This window comes from Lutra lutra, chromosome 8 (genome assembly GCF_902655055.1).
Source record: "Lutra lutra chromosome 8, mLutLut1.2, whole genome shotgun sequence".
Taxonomy (NCBI): Eukaryota; Metazoa; Chordata; class Mammalia; order Carnivora; family Mustelidae; genus Lutra; species Lutra lutra.
In genome coordinates this window covers 120,665,258-120,689,346 of record NC_062285.1, presented here as the reverse complement: position 1 = coordinate 120,689,346, position 24,089 = coordinate 120,665,258, and the positions used below count along the sequence as shown (strand labels likewise).

At 40.4% G+C, this 24,089-nt stretch overlaps 1 long non-coding RNA gene across 1 annotated transcript in view; it reads right to left on the bottom strand.

The window, feature by feature from the left end:
• Window positions 1-20,948: 20,948 nt before the first annotated feature.
• LOC125107270 (uncharacterized) overlaps window positions 20,949-24,089 on the bottom strand; it is a 111,500-nt gene continuing 108,359 nt past the window's right edge. Inside the window, exon 4 of the long non-coding RNA XR_007129498.1 lies at window positions 20,949-21,041. This is a non-coding gene — a long non-coding RNA (uncharacterized LOC125107270). The remainder of the gene's footprint in view (window positions 21,042-24,089) is intronic.

Sequence of the window (24,089 nt, the reverse complement as noted above, 5' to 3'; positions counted from 1 at the left end):
TTTGTTTCCATTAAAGCATTAGGAGTCTGATCCACACGGTGAGTGTAGGAATAATTTTAGGATTCTATGGTTCAATGAGCTGAATTCTCAGGTCTGAAGTTAGCTTCTGTTCCTTCAAGTCACAAGAGTACTCGTCTATGTATTGCACCAAAATCTTCAAACTAGTAGGACTTTTGACGTACTTCATTTACCAGCTGAAAGAAACTCTGTTACCTAAAGAATCTGGCATAACCAAGTGTAAGAGAGAGAGGAAGTTGTCTTAAAACTTGGGATTTGTGTCCCTAACTCCATCTTTATTTCCTGTTTTCATTCTTTTCCCATGTTTTCTGCCTTCTTTCCCATTCTTTCTTGATGGAAAATTATCTTAAATCTAAGAAGCTCCAAATGCTATTTGAGGTACTAGGAAGGCAGAGATATAGAAGTAGGGATCCATACTTTTGGGGGAGACAGATAAGTGAGAAAAATAATTAAAATATAGAATGAGACAGATGAGCTAGATTCTGTGTGACCAAAATGTGTGGGAAGGCAGCAGGTGGATGATGAATTCTAGCCAGAGAAGAAAAGGACTGCATAGTTCCAGTCTCGCAATTAAAGCCTCAACTGGCATTTGGACTTGATCTGAGCGTGTTGGATGTAGGCAGGACTAGAACAAGCTGATTTACATTTGGGTTGTTGGATCTAGGGAAACCCAGTAAAGGGGAAAGCAGGAAGGGTTTGTCTCAATGTGTCAATCCACAAATAATTATTTAGTACCTATTACACTGCATGTACCATTTTATTACAACTCCCTAAATACTTTCTTTTTAAAGATTTATTTATTTATTTATTTTTGAGTGAGATAGCGAGCAAGCAAGAGAGAGAGACAGAGAGAGAGAGAGAGATGCCAGAGAGAGCCCATGAGACAGGGGAGGGGCAAAGGAAGACGAAGGAGGAGGAAGCAGACTTCTCATTGAGCAGGAAGTCCAACCTAGGGCTCAATCCCAGGACCCTGAGATCATGACGTGAGCCAAAACCAAGAATCAGACACTTTACTGACTGAGCTACCCAGGCACCCTAGTAAAAACTAACTCTTAAAGTTTAACTCTGCTAGGGACAGGGGACACAAGGGAAAACTTGGCAGATGTGGTCTCAGCCCTCCATACACCTACAAGCCAGAATATTAATCCTCTATTTTCTAGAACATGTAACTGAGTGGTATGGAGTGATGAGCCTCAGGCAGATACAAGGGAAGAAGTGTTCATGACAGTTTCAGGGAGACTGAGAGACAGGAAGGCACAGGTAGAGTAACTTTGGGCCCTAGTGACAATCTGCACACAGGTAAGGAAAAGAGATCTTCTCCCTACAGATATAGCCATAATTCTTTGGAACCTCAAAGACTGAGAATGTTCAGAGCATCCTTGGTATAGACATATGTATCAGTCGGTGTTCTCCAGAGAAACAGAACCAAGGGATAGAAAGATGGATAGATATTTTCAGGAACTGGCTTATGTGGTTGTGGCCAACTTGCAAGTTTGAAATCCATAGGGTAGGACAGCAGGTATAAATTCAGGAAACACAGGATTTCAACGTTACAGTCTTGAGGCTAAATGTCTCTCTGAGAAACCTGTTCTTGCTCATCAGCCTTTCAACTGATTGGAGGAAGCCCTCCCACGTTATGGAGGACAATGTGACTTAGTGAAAGTTAAAATGTATGTAAATGTTAACCACGTCTATGAGATACTTCCACAGCAACATTTAGAATAGCTTTTCACCAAACAACTGGCATCACAGCCTAGCAAAGTTGACCTACACTTAACCATCACAGTATTGAATCAGGAATTAAGAGTACCCTCTGTACAGACCTCATTATTCCCAGCAAAAACACAAAACACCAGCAAGAGCAGCAGTGGTGGTTGGCTGTCCAACAGAAGACCAGAAGGACTCCTATGAACACATGTGAAACACTCTCAGGGTCCCCTCAGAAATACTAGGCTGGAAAGGACTGTGCAAGAACCATACAATTTTGGTTATTGTCTCTGACACCTCATTAACCTGGAGAAAGGCTCTGCAAACTGAAGGATGAATTTTAGAAATAACAAAACCTTGGATCTATAAGGGGCCCAAGGGTGGCCAAGAGCACAGTCTGCATGGATCCTTTATTGCAGGAAATCTGGGAGGGCAAAGGAGAGAGAAGCAGAAATGTGTGAGCCTCTCCCAAGTTGTGAGGGGTTTCTGTGTGATGGGGTTGAAAGGACAAAGACACTGACTGGGGCAAAGAAGGAGAGAACCTTCATTTGAGATGCAGTCCTTCAACTCCTGCTGAGTTAGCTTGGCTGCTGTACCACCAGCTTACTCTTCAAGAGGCCAGTTTAGAGGAACACTGCTTTGATTCCCCAGTTCTAAGACTCAAGCCTGAAGGATAATGAATTTCAAGTCATTTTAGGATGGGAAATGTCTCTGCTTTCAAGTCATTTTAGGATGGGAAATATCTCTGCTTTTTAATGATGAAGAATCATTCCTATGGTCTTGGAATGATTCATGAAAAAATCAGTCGAGACAATCTTAACAGGGACTGCTGGACTGCCTCAGCTGAGGCAGAGAACTGAAATACCTTATATATGTAAACGTGGAAAGCTGGGACTGAAAAAATAACCAGTATATACATCTGGTCAGCTTCTAGGGATATACACACATGTATTCACTTCCTCTAAACCTACTTATCCTCTTGCAGCCTTTTTCCTAGAAACCAGTGCCACCATTCACCCCGCTTCCCATCCTGGGGGAAATCCCTATCCTCTTGCACTCAAGGTAACTCATCAAGTTCTACTGATTTTTATCTCCTAAAATGCCTCATAAATCCAACCCCTTCCTCTTCATTCTGCTACTACTCTTTAAGGCTGCCCTTTCCTAACTACTTCCCACCCATCCTTCACATCAGAATGATGATTCAAAAATGAAAATCCAGAGCTGTCCCTTTCCTACTTCCCTCCTAGAGCCTTCCAGATTAATAAGAGATCCTCATTTGGGGGCAATAAGGCCCCTATAATGTGGTCCTTCCTTCCTTCTCCCACCTTACTCCACACATGCTTACATCAAACACTCTCTTCTTCCTCTCTTTTTAAATCTCTATACATGCAACCCTCCCTGGAATGCTCTCCCCTACTTCTCTTCTGAGCTGCTGAGCAAACTCCTACTTCTTGCAGACCTAGATCAGAGGTCATTTCTTCCAAATCAGCCTGGCCAAGCCAGATAATTCTCTCCTAGCCTCAATTCTTTGAGAAGCCACATGCTTGGAGACTTTCTCTTTCTCTCATTTTATGCAGTGGTAGGCATGGGATTGGTTTACCTAACACCACCCCTGGCCCCCATCCCGCCTGCCTCAGCTAGGTGCTCTGCCTGAACGCTTGCTCCAACCCAGGAGCCAGGCTCACATGGACTCTAAAACTGAGGATCTCTATGAAACCACAGTCAAGAGTGTACCTGGTTCTTGCTGCCTCAAACTAGAACTCAGTGGTCATCACAGACCTTTGTTTTGTTGCGGTGCAACTGAAACGGAGGGCAAAGAAATATAAATAGTTGCTTCCAAGATCTCCTGGTTTGAAAGACAGAGCAGCATCTCTGTAAAATCCCCAACAGGGTTACTTTTAATCCATGCTTCACCCAGGTATTGACTTATCGGCATTCTTTTCCTGTCACTCAAAAATAAGTCGCTCTTCCAAAATAGGTAAATAAACACAAATTTAAGAAAAGAGCAATAATTTCTATTAGTCTCTAGCAAAGTGGAGAAACAGGAAATAGGACAGGTCTTTATGTTTGTTACACCTGCCTTGGGATTCAGTTTCCTAAAATTAAGTCCAAAACCAAGTTCACAGTCTCTTCTGACAATGTATGTGGATAGTCGCGTAAGGTCATTCACTTGCCAGACAACATTTGGTGCTATCCAGACAGCCACTTAAAAGAACCACAGCGGCTTAAGGAAATCCTTCAGAAAAGAAAGGCATCTGACAGTGCAAGGACAACTGAGGAATTAACTTTAGGGAGAGTCATCTCCAGCCTGGGGAAAAAGCCAGCAAAGGAAAGAGAATCAGAAAGACAATAAGAATGAAGCAGGCCCCAGCTCCTCTCTTGGTGATTGATACGTTTTCCTAAAGCACTATCTACAATGGCCAAATGGATCATTATTCTTCTGAAGATAAGCAAATCTCCATGATTCAAACGAGTAAAATCATAAGAAATCACATTAACTAAATACTTGGAAAAAAGCTTAACTCAGAAAAACAGAGAGTAGATTGATGGTGACCAGGGACTGGGGAGTAGAAGAAATGGGGAGATGCTGGTCAAAGGGGACAGATTTGGAGTTGTAAGATAAAAAATTTTCAGGGATTTAATACACAGTATGGGGATATAGCTAGTAATACTGTAGTATATACTTGAAAGTCATTAAGAGAGTAAATCCTAAATGTTCTCACCACAAAAAAGAAATGGTAATTATGTAAAGGATGGAGGTATTAACTAAAACCATGGTGGTCATCATTTTGCACCACATAAGTATACCAAGTAAACGTGTTATGTGCCTTAAATTTACAGTGTTTTATGGAAATTGTATCTCAATAAAGCTGAAAGAATAAAACATAAAAATGTGCAATAAGCTTTGTAGAGCATAGAGTAGTCTTTTAAATATAAATTGTCACCATGATTATGTCTTAATTAAAATTAAATTTAAATTCTTGTGTTCCAAAGCACAGTGGTAGGGAACACACTGAAAAAAGCCAGCCATAGAACCCCCCATTCATTCATTCGTTTCTACAAATATTTATGAAGCAACCATATGTAGGCACTATATCAATAAAAACAACCAACAACTATCTTGAGGTTAAACAAATGGAGCCACACTGCCTGAGTTTGTCCCTGACAATCCCACTTAGTTTAACAATGGGACTTGGACAAGTTCTCGAATCTCTATATAACTCAATGTTCTTATTTGTAAAATGTGGATAATGAAAGTACCTTGACTTCATAGGACTGTTGTGAAGACCAAATACATTTGCAAATGTAGAATACTATCCTTATATTTGCATACATACAATGCCTGCCAGACCATATAACAGTAACCACAAAACCCCATAAAACTACAGCCAATCTTTACGAGGCATTTACTACCTGCCCTGGACTAGGCATAGTACACATTTAATAAATGTTAGCCATTGTTTTTATTACTATTACTTGGATCCTTTAGTTTTATATTTTAATGAAAAAATCAGAAATATTCTGATTTCTTTAGTTGTTAGTATTGCTGGGTTGATAGTTTTGGCAGGTTCCCATTACTTTCAATATAAAATTAGAGAAAATACACCCAAATACACTACAGGTCTAACGTAATAGTCACCTGACCATATCTTAGTTTAGAACATAAGCTTAAAAGGCCACACAGTAGTTTTAAGAAGATATTTTCTATCCACCAGATAGCATATTCTACAAGCCCTAAAAAAATGATTATGCCCAAGGTCAAGGAGAGAGTCTGTATTTCTGGACCTTATTTGACAAAGCAAAGCAAGAAGATGGGCCTACAACAGAAGAGTGGTTCAGAAAAAAAGTAGTAATGTTAGTAAGTGTTCTAAGTTAGTGAGACATAAGGTTATGTCCGGAAAATCCAACTACAGCAAGGAGAATGAAGGCAGTTCTGAGTCCAGGCATGTTAGAAGCAGGGTGTCATCAGTAAGGTGGTTTAAGGGACTGAAAAACAATAAGAAAAGATTCAGTCAGAAGATGAGAAATTCCAGCCATGGGTAACCAGTGCAAGAATCAAGTTTGTCTAGGGACATCTGAAAGTCCCCATCTTATTTTCACTGACCAGGAACTATGAGGGTCTAACAAATCGTAGACACTCAAATACTAGTTGTCTGACTGATGCTGGTCTTATTCTGTGAACTAATGCCTGGAGATATGCTTGGGATATCATGCTTACATTTGCATGTCTCTTACCCTTATGAAATTTTAAGTACCCTAAAAGCATCAACTACTTTCCCAACGTGACATTCACAGAGAGACTTTCATAATATAGATATTCAATAAACATTTTCTGAATGAATGAATAACTACCATAAACAAATTAGCGGACACCAAGGGAGTCTGATCCTAAGCCAAATGCCTTCTGAGAGAAATGTTCCTTACATCCTCCCTATCCAGAGCAAAATGGTTTCAGGGTGTGGGGACATCTGTTGGTGCTGTCTGCCAAGAAACTTCAGTGCCACCTTCTAAGAAGAGCAAATCAATTTTCCTTTGGGGAACTACTACACCCCATCTGATCCTAGCTAAGGGTAAGGGCTAAGAGTTTAGTGGATCCTCTTTCTCTCCCTAGAATTTGAACCTTAAGCAGAATTGTAAGGACAGAAAAATGGCTGGAGCTGCTTCATCCAGCAGTGCCTAAAGAGGTCATCCGTTGGTTCATGTTGCCTTGATTGCCGTAGTTGTCTTGGTTTCTGTCCTGAGACCTGGTAACATAGTCCTTCCTTTGAGTCAGTGAGCTTCCTTATTTTTTAACAAATTTCTCCTATATATGTTAGCAAGAGTCCATTCCAACAGCTATAAACTGGGAATCCAACTGATGTGCTGTGAAATACATGCACTAGAAGAGTGGTTCTCAACCTCAGCGGCTCAAAAGAATCACTGGGGAGCTTTTCAAGTCCAGCACTAAGGTCACACCCCAACCCAATTAAATGAGACTCCGTGAGGGCATGACCCATACCTGTTAAAGTGCCCCAGGTGACTCTAATGCACAGCCAAGGTTGGGAATCACAAGCTGTAGAATTAAAACAAATATGCCCACCTGCCTTCTCTAAGAAAATCAGGACACAAGGAGTATTTTGTAAGTGACATGTTTTCAAAGACAGAATTTAACCCTAGAGAACTAGCTATGTTCCTGCTTGGAGTTTGATTTTTTCCTCCCAAGAATTTTTTAAGGAACTAAGAGGGTTTTCATCTTTAATTGCTGTTTTTTACCACCAGGTAAATCTAAAGAACTTCACAACTGTAAGCACTTTCTAATTTTATTAACAACATGAGTAAAGCACAATGTCAAGGAAGAAAAGATCCCTGTTGGCTTCTATTTAAAATAGATTGTGATAATCTATGCCAAGCTGGGAATAATTTCCACCTAAGGAACCCTAGAATTGTGTGGAAAGTGAGGCCATATTTGGTGACACTTGCTGACTAGACAGCGATCATGAGAGGGGAGAAAACTGGCACTTTTATGCCTCCTCCTCCTTCTGTCTAATGAGTGACCATTTTCTTTTAAAAGTTGTACGAAATGTAGTGAGGAAAAAGCTAGCTAAGGAGCAAAGCAATTAAATCCCACAGAAGACAATAAATGTGTCTACAACAAGAGAGAAAGATATGTTGCAATATTTGACATTTAGTTTCCTAAAGGAGGAGTTGCCTTTTCACAAGGGTGGTTTCAATAGAGGGACCGAGACAGTACGGTGACATTCCAGAAGAAATCCCAGGTCTGGTGTACCCTGCACAGGAAATCAAACAGTTACACCAGGAAGGGAGAGGAGGTGCCTCGATGGTGGTGCCTCCCCATGGCTGCCGTGGCTACTGCACCACTCTCTCTTGACGATCCTCAGGGCTTACAGACTTGAGGTGCACACAAGCTCTCCTGAACTCTCCCAGGGTTCACAGAGTCATGCTGCACCTAGAGGATCGGCTCTGCTTCCCACAGTGCTGGCGGGAGACCCAGTGTCCCTAGAGATCAACTGGGTCCATCCTCTATCTGCCAGCTACACATAGTGACTTCTCTCTACTTTTTGTTTTAACTCTGGTGAGACTGAGTCAGTGGAGAATAGATGTATGTATGGTGATCTGCTTGCATAAGTTTAACAACAGGGCTTAGACAATTTATGGAAGGCACTGTCATCGAATACAGAAGGGAAAAGAATGGGGCTCAGCTCACAAGGCACACGGAAAAGAAGAATATTGATGCATCTTGCATATGTTCAGAACGTCCTTTTTATTTTTACTTCATCCCACTTATAAACTCAAGTATCATATGAGAATGCATTTTAAAACATTTTTTAAAAAGTGAAATGCATTTAAATTAGGTGGTACTCCTTTGTTGTCTTCTTTTATTTCCATTTGATAAATATATCAGGAAACAACTCCTGAGAATAGGCCAGTCACTAATAAACAATTTAGACACATGTTTTCCCATTTCCCAAATATCTTTTGATATTCAAAAGATATTTAATTGAGATGCTAGGGTATGCTAACCATATGTAGTCAAAAAACAAAATTTACACCTTCGTGTTTATAATACAATAAATGACCTCTCATGCTGGGCTGTCAATTCATTTTGTCATCCTCTCAAAGTTATTTTTAAGCAACCAATTGGCATGATCTTTGGCAGAACGCCGTGGTCCTAAACCGAGAGAGTGATACTAATTCACTCTTTATTACAGAAGGGCTAAGAACAGCTCACTGTGACACCAGAAGCAGCAGGAATGTAATGGAATCGGTCCCTGTGCATTACTCATTGACCACAGGGCAATACAACACATAAAAACAGAGGAAGTATAGGACAATGGGAAGAGAGGTGGATTTGGAGTCTGAATACCCACATTGAAATCGTGGCCTCTTGAGATGCAAACTGAGACACCACACAGTAGTCACCTCCTGTCATGGTCTCTTCCACTGTAAGATGAGGGTAACAATTACAGCTGCCTCCCCAACAGTTAATAAGAAACAAATCAATAACAGAGGTTCAAACACCACCCACAGTGGCCTGTACTCAATTTTTTGCTGTACCTGACCCTCGATTCCACTAGCATCAAGCCATGAACATCTCAATTGGCTACCATGAATGCCTTTTTACTTCATCATAAATGAGCACTAATCACCTGTGAGCTTTACCTTCTTTACACTTTCTATGGTCCTCAGTTTTTCTACAGTGGTCATATATACATTTTACAACCACGTTTTATGAATAAAAAGATGTGGGCATATTTTTGAGGTTGGAGTTAAACTGAAGGCACTGAATTTGATGAATATATGAGTTAAGAGTGTTATGATATTAGTGTGAACTGACCAAAGGACAGAATGTCAGCAAATCAGAACACTAAAATTATTAAGGTGAGAAGCATACTCCATTCTCATTATTCTTGTATGCTTTTAAACATAAAGAAAAATTTCTTTAACATGCTCATTGTGTTCTTATATAGTTAAAAATATTCATTTGTTGTCTATAAAAATGGCCATTAATTGAGCACTTATTATGCCACAGATGTTTTGAAAATAATCAGACCAACACTATAAGAAATGTACTTTTATCCCCATTTTTATCTATAGGAAAATTCAAATAGTAATTCACCCAAGATTGTGGCCAGTAAATGGTTGTTTACATTAGCCCACCCTATTCTCTTCCATTGTATCTTTCTGTACTATGGAAGCTAGAGAGCTGGTTTTCAGACCCTCTTGTGGCTCTACCACTATATGCACCCTACGTTTGACATGTGGATACACCCATGCAAGACAAGGAAGGAAGATGTGAGCATCAAACACAGAGATAGGATTCTCTGGCAAGCACAGGACACTATCTTTGGTTCTTTGAGGTAATGGTTGAGGAGGTTATGTGTTTAATTCATAAGAATGATGAGCAGAGGGCAGAGTTGGTAGTGGGGTTTTCTCTAAAGAAGGACCTTGTGATATTTGAATGTTTGTGCTGGCTGCATTACTGCTGGCTGAATAGCAAGGAAACTTACTTCCCAGGCCTGGGAAGTGTACAAATTTCCCAATAACCTGTAATAAAGCCATTTCAGTTAGACAATCTAGAATGAATTCTGTTGTCTATAACTAAAGGATCGAGGCTGAACTGATGAAGTCTTAGAATATAAGTGAGGTTTGATGGGGTGAGGTCCAGATGTGATGATCAAGAAAGAATTCTTAAGACTTCTTTGGTGCAAAATGGTGGTTTATTAAAGCACGGGGACAGGACCCATGGGCAGAAAGAGCTGCTGTCTGAGGGTTGTGAGGAGTGGTCCTTACATGCTTTCAAGTTGGGAGGGAGTTAGGTAAGGATGGCCTAAGTCTCTAAGGACTTTTGGAAGCAAGGTTTCCAGGACCTTGAGGGCTAGCTGCTGTTGGGAAAAAAGGTTATTCATTACCAGTAATAAAACCTTTTTGTGAGACCCTTTAGATGTATATCAGTGGGCCATATGTTTGGGAATGATTGTCAACAGTCTCTTGGAGCGTTTAGAGATAAAGTTTCCAAATGAATTGTTAAGTAGACTTACAGGATCCTGGTAGGGGGTAAGGGTGGGTCAGGCTAGGATTATCCTTTGCCCTTAGCAAAGCCTTAAGGTGAAGACTCCCTAGAGGAATGTCACTCTGCTTGTTTTAAGGGCTTGTCAGTGCGTAAGGACGTTTAATAATTTTTCTTCTGTATGTTTCCCACATCAGAACCAATGAATCTTTTAGACTGCATGCTTTACCACCTGCCAAGTCAATGCTTTTCCCAGTGTTAGATACTTTCTTTTTTATAAAAATTGGCAAGAAAGAAATAAACAAACAAATCTGGATCCAAGCTTTATAACACCAAACAGATATATTTAAGACAACAAAGCTATGACTGAAAAGGGTATAAAGAACTGAAGAAGTTAAACAGAAGAACTTCCTTAAGGCAAGAACTCTAGAAAAGATTAAATCAGGGGCACCTGGGTGGCTCAGTGGATTAAGCCTCTGCCTTCAGGCTCAGGTCATGATCTCAGGGTCCTGGGATGGAGCCCCACATCTGGCTCTCTGCTCAGCGGGGAGCCTGCTTCCCCTTCTCTCTCTGCCTGCTGCTCTGCTTACTTCTGATCTCTCTCTGTCAAATAAATAAGATCTTTAAAAAAAAACCATAAAAAAAAGATTAAATCAACTGAGATCTGAAAAAGCAGTAGAAAGTAGAACACAGTGGGATGTTTCAATCAAGGTGAGAGAAAAGTTTAGAAGTGTCTGGCACATATTCTAGAGGAGTTCAGGTGTAATAGTGCTGTGAACCCAACACAGCAGTTTGGACTGAACCTGATTACAGAAATTACACTGGGAATACCATTCACTGGTTCTAAAGATTTCAGGCTAAAAACATACAGTTAAGTTCAGAGGTTAACAAACTGGTCCACAAACAAAATCCTGCCTGACTTTTTTTTATAAATAAAGTTTTATTGGAACATAATCACACTCTTTCGTTTACATACTACCTATGGCTGCCTTCACATCATAACGGTGAGCAGTGGCCATGGAAACTGTAGAGCCCACAAAACCTAAAATATGTGCTCTCTGGTCCCTTACAAAACAATGTACTGATCACTGATCGAGGAGGTTGGAAGGGCAAAGTCATTTAGAATTGGTCAGTTGGTTCTATATATCTGTCAACAGAAGAGGGAACTATGTGACCAGAAGAGCAGACCAAGGTTCCCCTCCCTGAAGGGAAGAAAACTTTATTTTATTTTTTTTATTTTATTTCTTTGAGGGGATGGGCATGACCATGAGTGGGAAGAGGCAGAAGGGCAGGGAGAGGGAGAAAGAATCTGAAGCAGACTCTGTGCTGAATGTGGAGCCTGATGAGGGGCTTGATCTCAAGACTAAAAGATCATGGGGCTCGATTTCACAAGCCTGAGATCATGACCTGAACTGAAATCAAGGGTCAGATAATTAACTGACGGAGTCACTCAGGTGCCGCCTGAAGGGAAGTAAACATATAACTCCTTTAGGGGACGCAGTATGCAGGAGGATTTAGTCGGCGCGTGTCCTTGCATGTTTATGGGCTAGGGATAAGGAGCAGCACAGGTACTCAAGTGAGGAAATGTAGGCAGAGGTTGAAAGAGATGAAAGTGCAGCCAGAGGATGTCAATGATAAATTGAGAGATAGAGAGAACACAAATAGAGGTAGAAAGCTGAGATGCTGAGGCTCAAACTCTAGAGGTATTTAAGGGAGAAAGAAAAGATATAGAAAGAAAAGGGTGTCAGAGAATTAAAAGGCAGCCTTTTTGAGGCCACTTCTCAGAGGCCCAGTCATTATGGGCGCCTTCTCTGTGTGCTCCTATTATATCCCAGGCACTGGGTGGAACCCTCAGAGGGTAAGCATACTAGTAAAGGACAAAGGGGCAGCCTGTAGTACCAGAAGCAGTGCAGTGGCTAAGCAGCTGCCTTGGAATCTGATGGTTGAGGGAGACTTTAGCAATCTTCGTAGAGAAAGGTGACCTCTGGGTAGCACTGGGTAATCTGGAGGAGTAAGCGCTATCCTGAAAGGGGTCTCTGGGAATTTCACATATTGAGATGGAGTTGTGCTCCAGAAGGGATTAAAATGAAAGGAAGGAGATGAAATGGTAGCCGAAAGGCACAAATGGGTCTCATGTTGCTTTCTGAGAGATGGGTGTTGTAACTGAAAATGCTTTTCATCACACAGAGCTAGTGGTGAGACCATAGCAGCATTCTTTGTAAAAGGACTTGACCCGCGGGTGAGTAGCTTCCATTCTCTCTGACTACCAGATTTTTCTGTGTTTTGGAAAAACAGAAAGGAATGCCACTGAAAACCACTGTAAATGCTATCTACATGGTGCCTGTGACTACTTTATGCAAGGGTAATGAGAGAATGACAAGAATAAAAATACTCTGTGGCCTTTCTCAGCAGCAAATGGGCAGTGTGATTGAGTAAGCACAGAAAAAAGGCGAGAGCCCATCCTGAGTGGAAAGAGCACAACAAAAGACAGTTATTAAATGAATCAACCCACTTGGGCCCACAGGAGAACCTGTTGATGCAACTGCATGAACTCCCCCAGGAATAAAATGAGAGGTCAGGTCAGACACCCGGTGGTGGTATTATACAAGCTGAAGAAGCAAAAAGAATCCTATAAGCCCCAACCTTAGAGGACTCTGGAAGAAAGCTGAGATTTCTTTATCTTCTGGCCATGTTTTTGTCACTGCTAAAGACCTGCAACTCAAACCTGGAGAAGTGATTTTGATTTTTTTGGGTCCCTTTTTCCATCTATAGAAATGAGGATGATAAATATCATGAGTCACTCCTCAAAGGGTTCAGACCACTGCTATCAAAATATTACTCTTGTGGAAACTCAACACATAGATGTTGAGTTCTAGCAATTCTCTCCATCTCTAAGGAGCACTTTGGAAACCACAGAGAAGCAAGACTTAGACTCTCACCACGTCTAACAAGAAAGGGACAGGAAGTGTGGTTTCTGCAAAATCCTGCAGAGTGGCATCTCTGTGGACTCTGTCACTCCATGTGGCACTTCCTAGTAAAGCAAGCTGTGTGGGGAATGCTGGTGGCTGGCGGGGGCAACAATACTTAAGAAGATACTGGTTAAGAGCATGGATTCTAGGGGCACCTGGGTGGCTCAGTTGTTTGAACATGATTCCAGGGTCCTGGTCATGATTCTAGGGTCAGGTCATGATTCTAGGGTCCTGGGATCAAGCCCCGAATCAGGCTCCCTGCTCAACAGGGAGCCTGCTTCTCCCTCTCCCACTCCCCCGGCTTGTACATCCTCTCTCTCTTGGTCAAATAAATCTTTAAGGGGAAAAAAAAAAAAAAAAGAGCATGGATTCTAGAGCCAGACCACCTAGATCAGAATCCCAGCTCCTCCACTGTCTACTGGTTGACTTTTTATAATCTATCAACCTCTCTGACCCTCAGTTTCCTCACAATAACTGTACATACTTCAGAAGGGGACAGGAAAGACTAAAACAAAGAATGAAGGTAAAGTACTCAGCACAGTGCCTGAAACATGATAGGCAACCTAAAATGTTAGCAGCTAATATTATTATAGTTTGATATTAATGAAGGCTCAAGCAACATGCCATGGGAAAGAAATTATAGAAATATTGGCCAGACTTGAAATCAGAAAGTCGAAGAAAAAATTTCTGGAAAAATGCCAAAATTATTTCACAACTATCAATTGCTTATTACTGCCATGAGGCAGGTAAGCTACCAATAACTGAAGCCCACAGACCATTGCTTAATTCCATTTCACCTGACATTTCCAGCTACTCCCCTACTATTTCAACAAGCCTTGTAGGAAACACAAATATGCAGCCCTATGCTTCTCCCTTTGCTTCTAATCTTCTTAAGGCCAAGAAGCAAAATGAAGAGGTGAAAACAAAAAATGCTAATGGCCTGAGCAATAGTATATCTACACCCAGGGGTGGGGGGCTAGATGAAAATTTCCTCTAGCCATAGAAACATCTAGGATTGAACCACCTGGGATAGGAAGCCTGGCAGCCAGAAAGAGCTATGAGGAAAGAGGGGTTCAGAAAGAACTTGCCAAGGACAGTGTCAAGTTTTCTGAGCATCAGGAACCAGCTTTGGCTTGAGGACCAAAGCTCATTAGCCATCGGAGGTTCAGGGATTATATGAGGCCATATAACAGAATCGCCAAACTCACTAAGTAAGAAAATAAAGGAACACACTGGCAAAGATCATGCTCAAAAACACATCTCAGACCAGAAATGAACGTAAGGAACTCTGTTCCAAGCAAGGGATCCAACTCCCCTTTGGCTCCAAAATGCTACCAAGAAATGAACCAGTAAAGAAACAGAAGCCCCAGCTTATGTTGTTTAGCAACACCTCCCAAATACTATTCAAACACAGCCTCTGTTTTCTGTTGCAGTTATTTGACAAAGTTAAATATCATTTTCAAGACAATGAAAAAATAAAAATATTAGAAGCCCTCCAAAAATGAAATTATATGGCCCACTCTCTAGATTTAGCAAACATCTTTCTTCCTCCCATGTTGTCCTTTATTAAAATCTAATACTAATGTGGGGTTAATGTGACAGCCCTGAATACACAGATGAAGTTATAAAGGAAATAAGCTTTTATTACTTTTCCAAAGACAAAACAATAACTTAGAATAACAGAATGATGTTAAACTTTCTACCACTTTCCACCCTCAAACTCTCTCCTTTTCTTTCTCCCATATTACAGGAAAATTTTCTTAAAAAAAAATTAAAACTCCATTTATGAGTTTACAATAGAGCCATAACTAAGAATAATTTCATATTTTTGTAACAACATCTTCCAGAGGCAGGGAAAACTGTCTTTGAAATTATCCCCCAAATTTAACTCAGTTTCTTATTTTCAAGTATATTGGGCTAACTGATGCTGTATTGTTAGATGGGACTTCTCCCTCTTACCCACTCCCCTTAGCCACTTAACCAACAAATTCTTTTTTTTTCTTTAGCCTCCTGAATATCTCTCAGATTTGTCACTGCCTTTCAGTACTCCTCGTATTTCAGATGCTGTCAATCTTCTCAAAAGCATCCTCCTAGCCCACTGGACTGGGATCCTTGTAAGCTGATTTCCTTCCTTCCCTGCTTAAAAAAGTCAACAACTTCCTATCACTTACAGAATCATGTCCCCACTCTTTGGCATGCCCCACTTATATGTCTGTTTACTCTCTCCTCCATCCCCCTAACCCTCTCCTCCTTCCCTACTTCCCATCCTTGCACACAGATGCGCACACACCCCCTTAGCATGACCACCACTCATCATCGACATTTAACTCTTAAAGTCCTAGGAAGCCTGTGGTTCTTCGATCCTCCCATGCTATTGTAAACTCACTTTTCACGATCTGTGTCTCAATTACGCTTCTTTCTTATGGCATTTAACAGAGAGTTACATAGTTCTCATCATGCCAGGTCTTACTCCATGAGCTTTGTGAGTATTAACTCATTCAATCATTAAAACCCTGTGAGACAGATACTATTATTCTCCTCATTTTATAAATGATGAAACCTGGCACAGATCAGTTAGGAAACTTGCCCAAAGCCACACAGCAAGTAAATTGGCGGAGGGAGAAAAGAGGCAAGATCCAAACCCAGGCAGTCCAGCTCCATGTCTGCACCCCTCACCACACATGCACTGCCTCCTTTTGCCTCTTCCTTGCTCTGTATCAGCTCCTCTGCAAAGCCCCCTCTGAATACGGACCACAACCGCACATCAACCCCACTTAATGGGTCTCGTGAAGAGTCTTACTATATGATAACTATCACAACCTTTCTTCTTATTTTCGACCATAAGTGGCTAGAAGGCAGACACTATCATTCATCATGTTATCTCAGCACAGGTGCTCAATACCTGTTTGATGAATGACCCAATAAGGATGACAGATAACCTTATTACACGTTCCATGGTTGGTATAAGGAGAAATTCAAAGAAAGTGGAAGCTAAGGATTATGTGGTTCTTTCAATATTTCATGTTTCCAGCTAACATTCTAACAATGCCATAAATTGCAGGAAACACTTGCATGCATGCCTCTACCCCCATCCTCAGTTGCATAGATCGACATGGTCTGACAGGGTGGTCTCAGATCCTAGAAATGCTCTCTATCTGCGTTGTCCCACATGTTGAGCACTTGGCTGGAAAGACTGAGAAACTGAATTTTTTTATTTTACTAGTAGATGGTAGCTAACATATTGTATAGTGCACGTCTAGACCATTTTCAAATCGTCAAGTGGCAGAGAATAGAGCAGTGAGAGGAATAGAAAGTGGGAAGCAGTTAGAAATACGCAAAGAACACATGGTGCTGGGATAGGAAGCCTGCCTGGTGTGACCGGAACTATGGAGTTTATTGGGACTTTCAAGGCCAAAAAATGGGACATTCCCAGGCAAACCAGAACCATTGGTCAACCTACTCAGTGCCTGGAAGGAACTAAAAGTATATTCCATGCAGGAACTCAGGAAACTGAAGCAGGAGGTGGAGCAGGAAAAACACTGAGTTTGGGCAAAGGTGAAGATAAAAACTGTATGGTGGGCTGGTCATTGTCTTGGAAGCCATACCCTCTCCAGATTTCCATGTATCTACATATCCTAACACCCAGGTTCTAACACAGAAATTTCAAACAAATGTGTACCTGCTTTTTTTCAAATACATGTGCTTTATTTTACTGATCCATCTCTTACCAGGGAAATCAAGACGGCAGCTATTCAAATGTCTTTGATCTGTCATTTCCATTTCCATTCTCATCCCATAATCTGTTAATCTTCCCAGTATCTCAGTGCAAGGCTGAATTAAATTCCCATATTGAATCCCAACATGAAAGGCATTTCTTTGTGAGCAGCTCAATATGATGTTCTTCTAAATGACATTTAAAATGTTTGGCTCAGTAATGGAATGATAAAGAAGGGCACCTGGTGTTAGTACACATTGGTAAAAAGAACATTTTTTTTTATTAGTCAGAAACCAAAAAGATAGAACAAGATAATTAAAAAAGAAAAAGTTTATTCCTGCTAGACTGCCACAAGAGTATTATGACTCAAAATGTAATAGTCACTGAATTCCTACAGGAATCTAACTTCTTAAAAAGACATCAGACATCAAAGTCTGAGTCATGCCACATTAACCACCAATGGCCAAAGAAAAGTTTGAATACCACTGGAAAAGTTAAATATTAGACTTTCCCTGAAACATTTAAACTCAGAGAAATAGGTATTGCAGTTGCCATACCGACTTGTGTGCATTCTTTATAGGTTTCCAGACCAATCTTTGCTCCCCCCTTCTGTTGCTATGGTGACCCAAATAAATTCTCTCCTGAGATTCATTTCTCTCAGATGCCAACGCATCAGGTCAAGCAGACAGGCAGGCTAGCAAATAACGCACTGGCCTAAACATTCTCACACTCTCTGGGTAGCCACAAAGAGCTTTCCTCGACACATCACACCCTATCTCAACATGTTCAAATGTAATTCCATTACATTGAGAAAAAAAATTATTCCAAGCTTTGGTGCTTCTTTTATTTGTCTAATAACAAGATGAATCCCTACACAAGGCAAAGCGTAAGAAGCTGAACATCAGAAATTCTCCTAACATCCACTTCCATCACTCTTATGCTCACCAGTAAGACCTGACTGATGGTTCTCGGTAAAATAAAGATAAATGCAAGGACTTTCACAGTCCAACCTCCATACAGTACTAGCAGATACGGTATTTACTACTCAGAATTAGGGACGAGGGAGACTGAGGTATTAGCCCCAAAAATTCATGAAGGAAGAACATTTGGTTCATAGAAAATATGCAGACATAATTCTAGGGGAAAAAGCCTTAAAGCCTTTTTGTCATTAGAGATGTTACAGTTTAAAGCCTCTAGTGTTCACGATCTGAGAATTTTGAAGGGGTGGGGGGTGGGAGGTTGGGGGCACCAGGTGGTGGGTATTGTAGAGGGTACGGATTGCATGGAGCACTGGGTGTGGTGCAAAAATAATGAATACTGTTATGCTGAAAAAAAAAATAAATAAAGCCTCTAGTGTTTGAGCATCCTCTCCCCCTGCATGTGTTAAATCTGTATTACATACAGTGCAAATATTTCTCAAGGTAGAGCAGCATACCAAGCAGCATTTAGGAGTGATATATATATATATATGTAACAGGAAGCAAAGAGATGCTACCCACATTCTCTAAAAATCCAAGTCTGTTAATTTTACCCAAAGATGTACAACATTTTGACCCCAAAACTAATACAAGGCACATAATAAGAAAGGCAGAAATAAGAGTTGGGCATTCTACTCTAGGGCTGTTAGTACATTAACACTTTCCCTCTGCCCAGTAGTAATGCTTCACCACAACCCAATAAAAGTTGTTACCGCCACTTTGGGCACAGAAGGATAAATTAACTTGTCAAAAGTCACACAGCCAAGAAGAACTTGTATGGGAGTTTAAGTCTTAGTTAAGTGCCTGGGCTTGTTACCCCCATGCTGTACTGTCCCTGTGGGTCCTCAGTACACTTGGATGAATCAGACCGACTAGAGACTTTCTACCTTCAAATGCCTCCAAATCACTATCTATCCTCCACCTCTAAACATACATGTGCTCACTCACTCTCTCCTTCTCATCCCCCTCCTTCTGTCTCTGTCTTTTTCCCAGAGCACTGAGACCAGAATATCATTGCCCAGCTGTTTTCTGGGGAGCTTAGCACTGCTAGAACATGACATTACTCCTCTACCATATTTGTGGTACAGGGCAGAAATGAAATTCTCAGGAGCCAGAGACTACAGACCAGAGGAAGTTTGCACTGAGCCTAGGGGAGCACACAGAGGTTACCACTGTCTTGGAAGACAGAGGTGAGGAGACCAGGAAGACAAAAAACAAGCACATACTTTCCATTTCTATGTCATGGTTTCCCCTGAAGCTAGGGAAAAAAAAAAAAAAAAAAAAGAGAGGCCCCCACACTTGTACACAGGGTACTCTGGCCAGACTATGAGGAGCAGATGATTCAACCAGAGGGCTGGATAAATCACCATGGAAAACGACAAGCAAATAACAAGTGCAATGAGGCTAGAGATTCAAAGATAAAGAATGGGAACGAACAGAAGAGAGGGAGGGGGCCAATCCATAACTGGCCCTTTTGTGCCTGCCCCACCCAGGCTCTGAGTCCCCACAGTGGACCCGCCAGGGCCTGCTGTCCCCTCCTGCTCATCCAGCTCCATAGTACTTGCCTCTTTCCTTCCCCTCCAAGACAGGTTTAAACCGAGGTTTGGTATTTTGAGGGTCAGCATGGGTGTTTTTCAGTGACTTTTGAATACTATTAACCTTTTCTTATAAACCAATGTCTTTCTCTTATTAAGAACTTAAAACTGTATATGCTGGAGATTCTTTGGTCTTGAAATGCCAGTTGGATTTCTTAATGGCCATCCACGCAAACGGGACTATACATGAAGAAATCTGCCTTAAAGGCAGCTAACTTTTGGAGGGGAATACATCTACTCTATATATCAAGGGATACCTGTTTTTGACATCAGACATATTCCTCTCCAAAGGACAGCCAGGAATCTTATAAGCAGAGTCCTAGAATGACTCACTTGTTAGCGTTTGCTGCCCAGGGCACAAAATGTCTCATCAACAAGACTTGGGATTTTGGATAACTGCCTCTTAAGTGGATTCGGCTCTTAACCTGGATTGCGTATTTTCCTCCTTCGTTACATATGATTTAATTTCTCAAGGATTAAATTATTTTTGAAGTTCTTCTAAATTAAATGAAGAGTAAATAAAAAGATCTCTGACAAAAAAAAACTGAGTAATTTTATTAGGAATATGATAAATCTGATAGGTTGCAGTAGCCTGAAAATCCCATTATATGCAATTAAGGAGCTACATTAATGTAATTGTAGACTTCCTAGCATTTTAGCCCAGCACATACAGTATTTACAGATAATTGCATAGTAAGGGGGAAAATGCAAGCTGTGAGTCTAGCATGCACGTGACTTATGTTGTCAAATTAAAACCTGGTTGGGTTTCTCCTTGAGCTATTATCTCTAAAAAGCTTAATTTTTATCTTTTCAAGATGGGAAAATGCACAGGCATGCAAATGAAATGTTTCCTGTTAAAAATCATACAAAGTGCCACGAAATTACAGGCACTATTAAAATAAAGTAATAGTCAATTGGATAATACTAACTCCAGATTTGTAACTCTTTGACTAGAACTTCACTGAACAAAGAATTCTAAGGCAAATTAGTATCGTAAACAGTATGCAAGGATAGATAACTTACTTTTATGCTTATGAGACCTCCTATGTGCACATTGTTAGCATAAAAATGATCCTAAAGTAACAAAAGAGCTAATGGGTGACAGGAAAATACCACGGATAAAGTGCTCACCTAAGCTGGAAGAAATCTGAATTCCTATTCTACTCTGTTGACAATAAATTACATAATCCTGAAAAAAAATTCAACACTCCACATCTCAGTTTCAATTGTAAAACTCAATGGTTGAAACAGATAAGCCACAAAAATCTCCTCAGTCTAGAAATTATCTGTTATCTAACTATTATCTTACGGTTATCTAACTGCTATCTAACTGTTGAGGCAAGTCCTGGTAGGATGAATACTTTTCAACTATCAGGTTGAATTATTAATCTCAATTTAAAAACAGTGCTACATGTATTTTTAAATAGCTAAACTTCTCATTAATTTGAGTTCACCTACCTTCAGATATGATAGTTGAGTAACATGGACCAGACACTTGTGATGAGTCAAGAACTGTAATAGCCACTTCTATGTATACTGAATAGGTTTACTCTGTGGGGAAAGAAAAATACCAAATTCAGCTTGTGCAGTGCTAATTTTACATTAAAAGAGGTGATAATCATTCTGAACTCATTTAACTTAAATATGTGCCTAAGACCATGGTCATGATCACAGCGGTCATCATCCTAAAGCCTCTGTTGAATAATGGGTATAGCACTGAGTTTGATAAGCCCTTCATCCTCCAAAACACCTTACACAGTGTAGATAAAATGGCGTCTCTGTTCTACAGATGCACAGAGTAATAAACCTTGGAGAGGTGAAGCTGGGCAACTTGCCCCAGGCTGCCCAGTCAGCATATGCTGGAGCCAGGACTTGAACTCAGGTCAGACACTAAATCTAAAGCTATGCACAGGGGCACCTGGGTGGCTCAGTGGGTTAAAGCCTCTGCCTTCGGCTCAGGTCATGGTCCCAGTGTCCTGGGATCGAGCCCCACGTCGGGCTCTGTGCTCTGCAGGGAGCCTACTTCCACCTCTCTCTCTATCTGTCTGCCTCTCTGCCTACTTGTGATCTCTGTCTGTCAAATAAATAAATAAATAAATAAATCTTTAAAAAATAAAAATAAAAAAAAATAAAGCTATGCACAAACCAGTTTGCACACACACTCAAGAATGATGTTATTCCCTTCTTCCCACTGCCCTCTAATCATTAAAGAGGTCACAGGGAAGTGGATATATAATAAACACCCTCTATCTAATTTCTCCTGCCGAATTCATGAAGAATAAGTAACCGATCCAGTGTCTTCCCCACTCCTGCTCCTGTATGATAGAAAACAAATATTCTTGCTAAAGGGCTTGGATGGAAGCTATCAACAGGAATGAAATCTCAAATGATAGCTGCCCAGAACCACACAGCAATACATTATCACTCATATAGTTCATGGAACATTCATTCATTTTCTTTAACATCAAGTTTAACTTTGCAGGAGGCGAGTTATGTTATAAAACAGAAAAAAAAAAAAGTCTGAAAATGTTGATATGATTGTCTATCTAGTGGAAGGGAGACAATTTGCAGCAAAATAATTGGTACATTTTCCCACTGCATTATGTTTCTCAAAACATGTTACTGTGGGAGGAGATTAGCTTCCCCTTTCTTCAGGAAGAAAATGACTTGTCTCCTATAGTGAATAGAACTGTCATTCTGAGAGCTGACAAATGCTAACAACCTTTGGAGGTGCAGTGTGCCAGCATCTAAAAAACAAATAAAATAAAATGAAGAATCCAGTAACCAAAGAAAAATCATGAAAAAAAAATAATAGGGTAGGACCCTTAAATATTAAAAAAAAAAAGTATTGGAAATCTGCTTAATATTAGAAATAAGTCATATACTAAAATGAAAGGAAAAAGAAATAAATAATTCTAAATTAAATCACTTCAGTTAGTTGATTTTTATGTTAGATTCTATAGCACCAAATTAAATATAATGGATTCTATTCTGTTTTGCTAAAAATACAGTTGCATTAGGAAGACAATTAATAGATCTGATCACAGAGGTTCCAAACAGTCATGATCAGAGCCAGAGTTGAGACCAAAAGAGCTGAGGTAGCACTGTTCTATCATGTACTCTTATACCTTTGGTCCTATGATCCCAATGGGATTATTTTGGTGACAGAGAAAAACCGACCTGATACCATAAGATGATGCTAGATGGATAAGGAAGAGGTCCTGAGAGGCCATTATACAGAGCTGACTGAGATTCTGGCAGATGATGCAATCAAAAGATGCTTCCGGTCAATCTTTGTCTCCCTTTTTCCTGTCAGAAAAGGCTCTCAAATAATGACATTTCTATGGCAGTATTTTCTTTTTGCTGTTTGTTATTTTCATCAGATAAAAATCTGTAACTGACAAAACTTAAATTTTTGTCTGTCAAGATAGAGTACTTAAATTCTTGTTAAACGAAGTACATTCCCAAATACTTAATCATCACAAAATTGGGGGAGTGCTGCTAAAAACCAGTGTGTACATTAGAGAAGGGAGTTTAAAACAATGTTAAGCACTGTTCTGTACTTTATGAACATGTAAGTATTAGAGGTGGACAGGTCTTCGGCAGATATCCCAAAGGTCTGCAGAAGAAATGCAGTTCTTCACAAATAATCCATAACAGAAATACTAACCACTTGATGTGTATGAATTTGCCCTTCACAGTTCTATGAAATGTACTATGATCATCATTACTTTGAAGAAAAAGAAACAGAGGATTAGAAGATCTGAATATTTAGTCAAGGTGCCACTAATAAATGGTCAAGTTTAGATTTGTTAATTTTCTATTTGAAGTTAGTTATTGTGAATTTTACATTGCTGGATGTTGGATATTTTTATATTCTTTTCTTGAGCTGTATTCTGGAATGTTATAAAGTTACTTGGGAAGAATTCATTTCTTTCAAGTCTTGATTTTAAGATTTGCTAGGCATGACCAGAGCAGTGTTTTAGTGAAGGGCTAAGTATTCTTCACAACTAAGGCACAATTTTTCAGAATACACTACCTGATGATCCATGAATTATGACGTTTTATACTCTGGTTGGTGGAAAGAGAAACCTGCCCAGCCTTCTGTGAGCTCCTAGTATTATCCCTCTAAACCTTGCAGGTGGTTCCCTCCCTGTCCTTAGTAGTTTCCTCTCATCAATGAGCAGGTTATCATTCAGCCAAAGATTCCAGAGGAACCCTCTGCAGATTTCTGGAGCTCTCTCTCTCATGGCCATCTCTCTTCTCCACAACATTCTACCTTGTAAATTTTGTCTCTGGCCTCCCAAGAATATTAGCTCTGTCATCTCACTCAAGGGACCTGCCCTGATCTACCTGAGTTCCCCTTGCCTACACCCTAGCCTGGAAACTCTCTAGGCAGTGAGCAAGGGCAATTACAGACTCACCTTATTTGTCTCCCATAGCGCAAGGATCACAGTCCTTCATGACGTGATGATGTCCAATATTTTAAAATCTGTGTTACACATGTTTCCTGACTTCCTAGTCATTTCAGAAAGGAAGATAAATCTAGTTCCTTTCACTCCATTTTAGACAGAAGCAGATGTTCTCAAGCTCAGCTTT